Source organism: Portunus trituberculatus, chromosome 13 (genome assembly GCF_017591435.1).
Source record: "Portunus trituberculatus isolate SZX2019 chromosome 13, ASM1759143v1, whole genome shotgun sequence".
NCBI lineage: Eukaryota > Metazoa > Arthropoda > Malacostraca > Decapoda > Portunidae > Portunus > Portunus trituberculatus.
In genome coordinates, this window is record NC_059267.1 from 2,026,781 (window position 1) to 2,039,280 (window position 12,500).

Below are 12,500 nucleotides of genomic sequence, written 5' to 3' on the forward strand. Positions count from 1 at the left end.
TCCTCCTCCTTCTCCATCACGTCCTCTGCTCTTCCTCCTCCCACTGGCTTAATCATGCTTCACCTCCTCCCTCTGGCTTCCTCCTCCTCCTCCTCCTCTCGAGTCTCCAAGGCACAGAAGGCAAAGAGTAATAACATTAGGACTCCACACAAAGGAATACAAAGAAGAGCACAACCAGCAGACCTTTTGCCCCATTTTGAACAAGCTGCTGGTTGTAAGGAGGGAAGGTTTGGGGTTGGGGACGAATGGTTGTGAAATTATTAATGAGGTGAAGTTATTAATGGTAAGGGGCCTCTCTCTCTCTCTCTCTCTCTCTCTCTCTCTCTCTCTCTCTCTAATAAAGTCTTCACGCTATTATGTGCTTCGTTAACGGATACAAAAAATGCTTGATAAAAATTGTGTAACAGCGATAAAGAGAACAGAAATAGCATATCTTCCTCCTCCTCCTCCTCCTCCTCCTCCTCCTCCTCCTCCTCTACTATCACTACTACTTTATCCGAATTTTCAAGACAATTTCCTCTTATTTTCCTTCACGGCAGAAAAGAAACATGTACTACTATTACTACTACTACTACTACTACTACTACTATCACCAACACCACCACCACCACTACTGCTATTACTACTACTACTACTACTACTACTACTACCACTACCACCCACCACCACTACTACTACTACTACTACTACTACGATAAATACACATGAATTAAACTAAACAAATAACCTGTTTCTCTTTCTCCCCATCTCTCTTCTCCTCCTCCTCCTCCTCCTCCTCCTCCTCCTCCTCCTCCAAGCTCAGCAGTGACCAGCCATTTCTTCTGCAACACTGCGCTCCATTTTTCACTGTCAGAGAAAAGCAAATTCCTTTCCAAAACAGCTGACAATGTTTTAGTCTTTGTGGGGAAGAAAGGAGGAGGAGGAGGAGGAGGAGGAGGAGGAGGAGGAGGAGGAGGTTTTTGGTTAGTAATGGAAGGGGAAAAGGGAAAACTGGGTTGGAAAAAAGTTAGGTCTCTCTCTCTCTCTCTCTCTCTCTCTCTCTCTCTCTCTCTCTCTCTCGTACCAATCTTCATTCTTTCCCGCTTCCCTTCTCAATTCCCGTGAGAGAGAGAGAGAGAGAGAGAGAGAGAGAGAGAGAGAGAGAGAGAGAGAGAGAGAGAGAGAGAGAGAGAGTACATAACCTCTTCTTAATTAACTTCATAAACTCTCCTCAATATTATTTCACCGTAACGCAACAACAACAACAACAACAACAACAACAACAACAACAACAACAACAACCAAAAATAATAATAAATGAAGCCAAGGTTTAATAATTCATACAAGATTTATTATATTTCGGGTAATATTGTGTTGAAAAATACCACTGGGAAAGCAATTAACGTGTGTGTGTGTGTGTGTGTGTGTGTGTGTGTGTGTGTGTGTGTGTGTGTGTGTGTGTGTGTGTGTGTGTGTGTGTGTGTTTATACATAGCTCACTCATATTGCATCTTCTACCTCGTCCTCCTCCTCCTCCTCCTCCTCCTCCTCCTCTTCCGGGTTTACTTTTTCATCCTCTGCTTTCTCTCCTTCCTAGCATCCTATCTTTATTCATCCTATTCTTTCACGCCTCCCTCCTTCCTTCCTTCCTTCCTTCCTTCCTTCCTTCCTTCCTTCCTTCCTTCCCTCCTATCCTTTCTTTTATTCTTTCTATTTTTTCTTGTTGATGTGGTATGGAATTTTAACTTGAGATACTACTACTACTACTACTACTACTACTACTACTACTACTACTACTACTACTGCTGCTGCTGCTGCTACCTTCAAAAGTATCAAAATGAAAACCTTCCTTATTCCAGTTTCCTAATACGCTTCTACCGAGAGAGAGAGAGAGAGAGAGAGAGAGAGAGAGAGAGAGAGAGAGAGAGAGAGAGAGAGAGAGAGAGAGAGAGAGAGAGAGACTGACGCTACAAAATTCCAACTGTTACTTATTTAGATCTAATGGAATAATTCTTTCCAATGTACCTGGATGTCAGCACCTGTGTATTAGATTCTAGCCAGGTGAGAGAGAGAGAGAGAGAGAGAGAGAGAGAGAGAGAGAGAGAGAGAGAGACAGGAGTGAGAGAGATAAGGTAAGGGATGAGGTGCCCCCTTTCACATCTCTCTCTCTCTCTCTCTCTCTCTCTCTCTCTCTCTCTCTCTCTCTCTCTGTCGTCACCTTTTACCACACTCATTTCAATTATGTAGTTACTGAGGTTAGAAGGTTGCGAGAGCACCATTTAGATGCAGGCAAGACTAAACTACTACTACTACTACTACTACTACTACTACTGCTTTCTACGAAGATAACAGTAAACAAAACCATAACTGATTGCTATGACTACTACTGCCATAACAAAACCACCTCTCTCTCTCTCTCTCTCTCTCTCTCTCTCTCTCTCTCTCTCTCTCTATCTATCTATCTATCTCTCTATCTATCTGTGTCTGTCTGTCTGTTTATCTCTCTATCTGTCTGTCAGTCTGTATAATGACATCCCCGTGAATGGGTTAAAATTGAATAGGATTGAACACCATTGTCGCTTCCCCTATTGTTGATCCGCTATGAGTGTCAATAGCGGGGGTGTTGAAACCGCCGGAAACCATTGCCTGGGATCCTGTTTGTTAATCTAGGAGTGTTGTGACGTTTGAATGCTTTTGGGACCGCGTGCTTCTAGATCTCTAGTTTGTATTGTGTTCGAAACCTTTAAAAAATGAGTCTCAGTATTAAAGGGGTTAAAAAAATTAGTCTCAATATTGAAGGAGTTAAAAAAATGAGTCTCAGTATTGAAGGGGTTAAAAAAATGAGTCTCAGTATTGAAGGGGTTAAAAAAATGAGTCTCAGTATTGAAGGGGTTAAAAAAATGAGTCTCAGTATTGAAGGGGTTAAAAAAATGAGCCTCAGTATTGAAGGGTTTAACAATAACAACAACAATAAACAACAACAATAACAATAACACAATAGCCAGTCCGTCACAGCAGAGAAGGCGACACAGCGACACAGTAACACAGCACTACCACATCAGCATGACCGAGCACCTCACCTGGCTGGAGCGACGCGTTCCCTCCTGGTGTAATTAATTGAACTAATGCTAATTTTATAACCTGCCTCTAATTAACGATTCTGTCACCTGCTTTTGTTCCGGTTTCTTTTTATTATTTCTTTTATTACGTTTACCTTTCATCTCATTTTTTTCTTTATTTTTTTGTCGTTTCAATTTTCTCTTTCCATTTTTATTCTTCTCTCATTTATTTTGTTTTGTATTTTCTTTCTTTATTACTTTTTACCTTTTTCATCTTTCCATTTCTCTTTTTCTGTCATTTTTTTTTTTAGTTTTGCATATTTTCTTTCTTTATTTCTTTTTATCCTTTTCCTCTTTCCATTTCTCTTTTTCTGTCATTTATTTTGTTTTTTGGTATTTTCTTTCTTTATTATTCTATCTGTCTTTCCCTATCCGTTTTTTTCCTTTTTTATCTCTCGTTCTTCTCTTTTCATATTCTTCTTTATTCAATTTTCACGTATGCATTTCTTCCCTTTTCAGTTTACTTTTATTTTCTCTTTCATATTTTTCTTTCTTTTCTTACTTTCATCTTCAATTTTTTCTTTTTTCTTGTCTATTTTTTTCTCTTCTCCATTTCCCTTCAGCTTTTTGTTGTTATCTTAATCTATTTCATTTCCTTTCTTTCTCTCATTTATGACTTTCTTTTCCTGTCATTCTTCACTTAATCTCTCTCTCTCTCTCTCTCTCTCTCTCTCTCTCTCTCTCTCTCTCTCTCTCTCTCTCTCTCTCTCTCTCTTTGCCTTAATGACAGTCTTCCTCTCCCTCTCTTCTCTTCTGTCTTCATTTATCTCCTCTTTCTCTCCCCTTTCCATTTCTCTCTCTTTCTCTTCCTTCCATGGCTATTTTTCTCCTTCTCTCTCTTTCACTCACTCTTTCTCTACACATTTCTTTCTTTTCTCTCTCGTTTTATTCTCACATTATTCTTTTCTTCCTAGTTTTCTTTATTTTCTTTTTATGCCTCCTTCGTTTCTTCCCATTTCTCTCTCATCCTTTTTTTTTCTCTATCTCCTTTCAATCAATATTTTTTCCTCTTGATTTACCTCTCTTCGTTTTTCTCTCTGAAGTTCCTCCATTTATCACCTTTTTCTGCTCTCTCTCTCTCTCTCTCTCTCTCTCTCTCTCTGGTCACTGAGGACTGGCAAGGATCAATGCATTAGTAAACACGTCTCTATGTTACCCTAAGTGTCTTAGGTGACGCTCCTTCCCACCCAACCAATCAGAACATGAGGCGTTCCCTGCGTCATAGCTCTCCACCAATGAGGGAAGCGATAAGTACCTCACGTCACGGATAAACTAACCAATCAGTGATGGCTTACTAGTGACGTCACGATTCTGTGGGCCAATGAGCGAGAATTTGCATCTTGTACTCGAGTTTAGTGCAAAAAATTACGTGGTTGAAACAAAAGAGCATCGCGTGAGTGACGGGAAAGCGTGAACGAGGCAGAAAATGCACGAGAATAGTGAAATAAGCGATGTAAACTGTCAATAATGTGATAAATATGGATAATGGCGGATAAATGAATGGTTGGAACGAGTTTACGTGAATATAAAGACGATACTTGAGAGATTAACGTGAGAAACAGAAGAGAAATAAGAGAGAATGTATGTAACTAATTGGACAAAGCGTGTGAACTGCTAATGCGACGATAAAAGCGAATAATGACGAATAAGACAACAACTGCGAGGCGTTCAAGTGAAATATGAATAGCAATAATGAAGTAATGAATGAATTAATAATTATAACCAGCTTAAGTTAACAGAAAATGAAAATTATGAGAGAGAGAGAGAGAGAGAGAGAGAGAGAGAGAGAGAGAGAGAGAGAGAGAGAGAGAGAGAGAGAGATTCAAGGCCACAAACCCACATAAGAAGGACTGATAACAAGTAGCGAGAGAGAGAGAGAGAGAGAGAGAGAGAGAGAGAGAGAGAGAGAGAGAGAGAGAGAGAGAGAGGAGAGAGAAATTGATACAGTACCAATCGCCTTTGATATTCCTTTTCTCCCACCTCTCGTCTCTCTCTCTCTCTCTCTCTCTCTCTCTCTCTCTCTCTCTCTCTCTCTCTCTCTTCTCCCGCCCACCACCCCCCTTTCCCTCTCCCTCTCCCTATCAACGTGGCACACCTGATCAGTACAGGTGTGTGTATCTCTCTCTCTCTCTCTCTCTCTCTCTCTCTCTCTCTCTCTCTCTCTCTCTCACACACCTGTTTACTTTTCTTCATCTCCTTTCATCTTTTCTTTCCTTCTGTTTTTCTTCTTCCTTTCTTTCACTTTTCTTCCTTCGTTTCTATGAGGAAGAAAGGAAGAGAGATAAGGAAGATGATGGAAGAGAAAGAACACGGAAAATGAGGATGGAAGGAAGAAAAGGGAATGAAAAAGGAAGAAGGAAATGAGGAAACAAGAGGAAGAAAAGAGGAAAAGAAGGATAAAAGGAAGGATTGAAGGGTAGAAAAGGAAAAGAGAGGAAGGAAGGAAGGACGGAAGAAGGGAAGGAAATAAAGAAAGGAGGTGGGTGAGGAAGGGAAATGTTTAAGGAGATTGAAAGAAAAAGAGAAAAGGAGGAAATACGAAAAAAAGAGCAAAGAAAGGAATGAAAGAAAAGATGAAAAGTAGAGAAGAAATGGGAGAACAAAAGAAAAGGAAAGAAAGAAAAAAAATAGAAAGGAAAATAGAAAAGAAAAACGGAACAGACTAAAAAAAAAAAAAAAAAGAAAAAAAAAAGCAAAACAAAATTAAAAGAAAGAAAACAAGTGTGTGTGTGTGTGTGTGTGTGTGTGTGTGTGCCACCGCCGCCACCACCACCACCACTACCACCACCACACTCATCACCACCACCACCACCACACTCACCACCACCACCACCACCACACATGTACTCCTTCTCACTGCTTGATCAACACTGAGTGAAGTGGCAGCAGTAGCGAGGAGGAGGAGGAGGAGGAGGAGGAGGAGGAGGAGGAGGAGGAGGAGGAGGAGGAGGAGGAGGAGGATGAAAGGGGGGGGGCAAGTGGAGGAGGATAGATAAGGGCTGCGACCGATACCGTCTGGTAAGCGAGGGACGAACGAGAGAGAGAGAGAGAGAGAGAGAGAGAGAGAGAGAGAGAGAGAGAGAGAGACTTCATAAAAATCTCTCTCTCTCTCTCTCCACGTCAAAAGTTCTATTATAACGCAATACTGATTAGAGATAACGGTGTGTGTGTGTCAGAGAGAGAGAGAGAGAGAGAGAGAGAGAGAGAGAGAGAGAGAGGGGGGCGTAGACTTATTTCCGGCCAGCCATGATGTCATAGTGATAATTCTTGTTCGTACGAGTGCCGCGACCCCGACTTACACACACACACACACACACACACACACACACACACACACACACACACACACACACACTAAAAGAAAAGCTGAACATGAAACGAGGATTTGTCTTGTAAAACTGACAAAACTATGTACTTTCTCTCTCTCTCTCTCTCTCTCTCTCTCTCTCTCTCTCTCTCTCTCTCTCTCTCTCTCTGGGCAGATTAAGAAGAGATTAAGAGTATTACATCCTCTCTCTCTCTCTCTCTCTCTCTCTCTCTCTCTCTCTCTCTCTCTCTCTCTCTCTCTCTCTCTCTCTCTCTCTCTCTCTCTCTCTCTCTCTCTCTCTCTCTCCTTTTATCGCTCTTCCTTTTTATCATTATTCTTGTTTTATTTTTCTTTCACTATCTTTTTCTTTTACTTATCATTTATTCTCTTTTATTTCTATTACTTCATTTCCTCGATTTTTTTCTTAGTTTTATCTTTTATCACACTTCTGTATTTTTCTTTATTTTGTCTCTTTCCTTCTCCTTTATCATATATTTTCTCCTTCTCCCACGTCTCTTACTTCTCTTTATCTCTTTATTTTCTCTCTTTCCCTTTCTCTCATTTATCTTATTCTTTTACTATCACTTCTTACTCTTCCTTCCTTTATCTGTCATTTCTTATTCTTTCCCCCTTTTATCTCTTCTCCTTCCATCATCTTCTCGTTCTTCCTGTTTCATATCATCACTTCATTCATTCATTCATTCATTCTCTTATCCTCTCTTTTTCTTTTCTCTCTTCTTTTTTCCCTTATCTTCTCTTCCCTTCTTTGTCACGTTCCATCTCTCTCTCTCTCTCTTCCCATTATCACTACTCTCCTTTCTTATTTCCTTTTCTAATAGTCTTCCCTCTTTATCATAATCTCCTCCTCCTCCTACTCCTCCTCTTCTATTCCCTCTTTCATCACATTTCACTATACCTCCCTTTTCATCAATTTAAACCCCTTGACACACCAATAAATAAAAATGAAATAAATTCTAGAAATATCCACAGGTGAGGCAGAGAATCCAGGTGAGTTGGGAGACAGGTAAGATATTTCCAGGTGCAACTAATTAACCGACCTATTGAAACTTCGAGAGAAATAAAACCCGCGTGGTGAATATTTTAATGGTCAGAGGATAAATATGTGGGTTACACTTTACGACTTGACTCTATTGGGTGGAGAGAGAGAGAGAGAGAGAGAGAGAGAGAGAGAGAGAGAGAGAGAGAGAGAGAGAGAGAGAGAGAGAGAGAGAGACAAAGATCAACTGGGAATGATTTGGTAGTAGTAGCAGCATTAGTAGTAGTAGTAGTAGTAGTAGTAATAGTAGTAGTAGTAGTAGTAACAACTACAATAACAACAATAATAATAATAATAATAATAGTGATTGAGTCTGCCAGAGAGAGAGAGAGAGAGAGAGAGAGAGAGAGAGAGAGAGAGAGAGAGAGAGAGAGAGAGAGAGAGAGAGAGAGAGAGAGAGAGAGAGAGAGGAAACCAATTATTTGAAGGCATGGAGAAATAGGAAGGAATAAGAGAACGGAGAGAAGGAAGAAAAAGAGGAGATTAGGAAGATTGGATAATGAAGGAAGTGGAGGAGAGAAAGAAGGAAGGAAAGAAACAAACAGAAAAGACAAGAAGAAAAGAAGAAGAAGAAGAAGAAGAAGAAGAAGAAGAAGAAGAAGAAGAAGAAGAAGAAGAAGAAGAAGAAGAAGAAGAAGAAGAAGAAGAAGAAGAAGAAGAAGAAGAAGAAGAAGAAGAAGAAGAAGAAGAAGAAGAAGAAGAAGAAGAAGAAGAAGAAGAAGAAGAAGAAGAAGAAGAAGAAGAAGAAGAAGAAGAAGAAGAAGAAGGAGAAAGAAGGAGAGAAGGAGAAGAAGAAGGAGAAGAAGAAAGAAGAAGAAGAATAATAATAAGAAGAAGAAGAAGAAGAAGACGGAGAAGAAGAAGAAAAAGAAGCAGAAGCAGCGACGTGGAAGAGACGAGAGAAAAGATAATGAATGAACGAAAGAGGAGGAGGAGGAGGAGGAGGAGGAGGAGGAGGAGGAGGAGGAGGAGGAGGAGGGAGGAGGAGGAGAGGAGGAGGAGGAGGAGGAGGAGGAAGAGAACGTGTGCATTGATAGCTTTCAACACACCTGTTCACACATTACCTATTGACACAGGTATACCGCGCGTGTCCACCCTGCCCCGGGGTTAATTAAGCTTGTTACCTGTGTGTGTGTGTGTGTGTGTGTGTGTGTGTGTGTGTGTGTGTGTGTGTGTGTGATGTAATCAGTCTGTATGCCAGCTCTAATACGTACAGGAGGCATTATAATCACACACACACACACACACACACACACACACACACACACACACACACACACACATAATGAGCTCTGAGTTCGTTCCGTAGGGTAATGTCTGGCTGTCTCGTCAGAGACTGCAGCAGATCAAACAGTGAAACACACGAAAAAAAATTATCAAGAAAAAATAATATAATGATCAATTCATATTTAAGTGTGTGTGTGTGTGTGTGTGTGTGTGTGTGTGTGTGTGTGTGTGTGTGTGTGTGTGTGTGTGTGTGTCGGCAAGTACAAACCCTAAACAGCTGATTGGGAAAGACACACGTGGAGCGGTGTATACAAAGCAGCAATGGCAAGAAGAGGAGAGGTGAAGCAAGCAGGGACAAATAAAAAACAACTGCAGGCATTACTGTTGGCTTGAATCACCACAACACACACACACACACACACACACACACACACACACACACACACACACACACACACACACACACACACACACACACACACACACACACACACACACACACACACACACACACACATTTTGCATCCTTGAAATTGTGACACCATTTGTAGATTGAGAAAGAGATGAATGGAGGGAGAGAAGAGTAGAAAAAGGTAGACAAACTAATGGAGATATTGAGGTAAAAGATTGGTAGATGTGGGTAAATAGATAAATAGATACATGGATAGAAAAATAAAAAGACATGGTAGATAGGTAGATAAACAAGCAGATAAATGAGATTGATTGAGATTAAGAGAGTTGAATAGAGAGATTGATCGATAATTCATTACGTACACAAACTATGTAGATAGATTCGTGTGTGTGTGTGTGTGTGTGTGTGTGTGTGTGTGTGTGTGTGTGTGTGTGTGTGTGTGTGTGTGTGTGTCAGCTACCATATATATTACATCATCAATACATTAAATATTCATACAAACAAAATAGACAACAAAGATACACATCAAATTACAAGAAAAAGGATGAATTGTATGTATGTATGTATGTATGTATGTATGTATGTATGTATGTATGTATAATAACCTAATTCAACCAACCAGACCGTGATGAGCCATACATATCACTGCATACACACACACACACACACACACACACACACACAGAAATGTATGAAAGTTTACACCGTGATGTTATGTATACTGTGTTATGTATACTGTGTTATGTATGCTGTGTTATGGATACTGTTCTTATTACCTTGACAGTTCTAGCTTTGGGTAACATGAGAGAGGAATGAGAGAGAAATGTTACCCTTATGTCTTTTTTTTTATGTAAGAGGGAATACCAGCAAAAAAATAAAAATGAAAAGAAGCCCACTGAGATGCTAGTCCCCAAGCAAGTTGATGTAGTAGGAAGGGGACTCCAAGGATGGCATAGGAGTCACAATATTTTTTTATTATTTTATATTTTGAGAGGAAAAATGTATGTGTAGTTAGATGCATGTAGTTTCGAGTGAAGGAAGAGAGTTGTCTGGTATATTCTTTTATACAAGATGTGGAAAGCCGGCCTAGGGCAATAAAAAACGATGACAATAGGTAAAAAACACGAAAACCAGAGACAACACAGCAAACTCCACATCAACACAGGAACTATTCACTCAACACACACCTAACCAGCAACAGACTGGATAATTCAACACTAACACATAACAAGGGCAATAAAAAACGATGACAACAGATAAAAAAGAAAAAAAAAAAACGCGAACACCACAGAGACAACACAAACACAGGAACTATTCACTCAGCAAAAGCTTCAACAGTAACAAATAACAACAATAAAAGCATCAATAGAAACACAAGGACACAGGATGCTCCATTTCACGTCACTAACTCGGTGGAAACAATTTTAACGGAAGACTGAGTGACATTAATGACTTTCTGGCTCTGTTGTTTAAAGGGGCAACGATTAGCTGTTTGAGGAAAAAATAAAAGGATAATAAAAGAATAATTTGTTGCAGTTTTCAGTTCAGTGTTAATTGGGGTGGTTGAGTCTTCTTAACGGGCTGTTTGGTGATTTATGGTTGTTTTGGTGATGAGTGGGAGGGTTGTAATGGTTAACTGCTGATTTTGAGGTTGTAGTGAGTGGTGATTGGGTTAGCATAGGTTGGGTGAGGTGAGGTGAGGTGAGGTGAGGTAAGGTAAGGTAATGGTAAGGTAAATACAAAAATAAATAAATAAAAACTTTAGAATAATATAAACACTCAAAAAAACAAAAAATGAATAGAAAGACGCAGGAAGAAAAAACAAACAAACAAACAAGAATGTCTTACATCCAGACAACACAACATCAAAAGAATAGTAACAGGTGAGGCTCAGGTGATGTGCTACAATGGGTGTGGTGGTGTTGTTGTTGTTGGTGGTGATGGTGATGGTAGTAGTGGTGGTGGTAGTGGTGGTAACATCTGGTGGCGAAAAACTACCGTGATCTTTTCCTACTCAGACAACAAGGCAAGTGCACAGAGAACGAACACACACACACACACACACACACACACACACACACACACACAGTCTCTCTCTCTCTCTCTCTCTCTCTAGTCGGCGGAGAAAGAGAGATAGGAGCCAGAGAACACAGATAACAAAACAGATAAGCTTATAAACAAACCAGTCTTGTACTGATAAGTGATAACACACTGCGCTGCAAACTACTACTACTGCTGCTGTTCCTGTTGCTATTACTACCACTATTATCACTGGTTGCTGCTTCTCTCTCTCTCTCTCTCTCTCTCTCTGTGTGTGTGTGTGTGTGTGTGTGTGTGTGTGTGTGTGTGTGTGTGTAATTCACCTCCTAGGTCGCCTGCTGGTCAACCAGCCAGTCTTCCCCATTACGGAGCGAGATCAGAGCTCATAGACCGATCTTCGGGTAGGACTGTGTGTGTGTGTGTGTGTGTGTGTGTGTGTGTGTGACTGGGCATTCCTATATGCTCATAACAGTCATGCAAATCCCCTCACAATGTGGACACACACACACACACACACAATGATAGAGACGTAACGCTTTTCCTTCCTTGTAAAAGCAGCACCATCGCCCCCACCACCATTACTACTACCACCACCACCACCACCACCACCATCGCCATCACCACCATTACTGCCACCACCACCATTACTACCACCACCACCACCACCACCATCACTACCGCCACCACCACCACCACCAGTAGAGAAGGCATGTACGTAAATCTGGTCTTATCAAAATTTAATGTAAGATCTCTAATAGAGAGAGAGAGAGAGAGAGAGAGAGAGAGAGAGAGAGAGAGAGAGAGAGAGAGAGAGAGAGAGAGAGAGAGAGAGAGAGAGAGAGAGAGTAGACGAAGAAAAATAATAATGAAAGAATTGAACGTATCAGATTATTAGAGAAAAAAAAAAACATGACAAAGAAAAAAAAAAAATACCGCAGAAGAAAATAAAAGAAGCAAAACCAGAGACGGAAAAAAAAACGAAAACGAAAACAAAAATAAAATAAAGAATAGGAAAGAATAATGAAAAGAGTAATATATCAAGTTTAGAAATACATCGTTCCAAAAAGAGAAAAAGTGAAATATTTATGAATGCACGTAATTATACCACGCTTAATCATCTTACACTAGACTATTACTAACACCTGGTAACCGCCCAACCACCAATTACCTTGTCAGTTCCCAATGCACCTCATTTAAAATAGTGCAACACACACACACACACACACACACACACACACACACACACACACACACACACACAAAGTAAGTCCATTAACATAAAAACCTTCCTTATTTCAGCTTTCCAATGTGTAATCCTACCACTCCTAAGCTAACCTAACCTACCTGAACAAAACACACT

At 40.3% G+C, this 12,500-nt stretch overlaps 1 protein-coding gene across 1 annotated transcript in view; it reads right to left on the reverse strand.

Annotated features, from left to right (window-relative positions):
* The window catches only part of LOC123503214 (putative polypeptide N-acetylgalactosaminyltransferase 9), a 392,243-nt gene that overhangs the window by 66,879 nt on the left and 312,864 nt on the right, over positions 1 to 12,500 (reverse strand). The gene's annotated exons all lie outside the window — the stretch shown is intronic.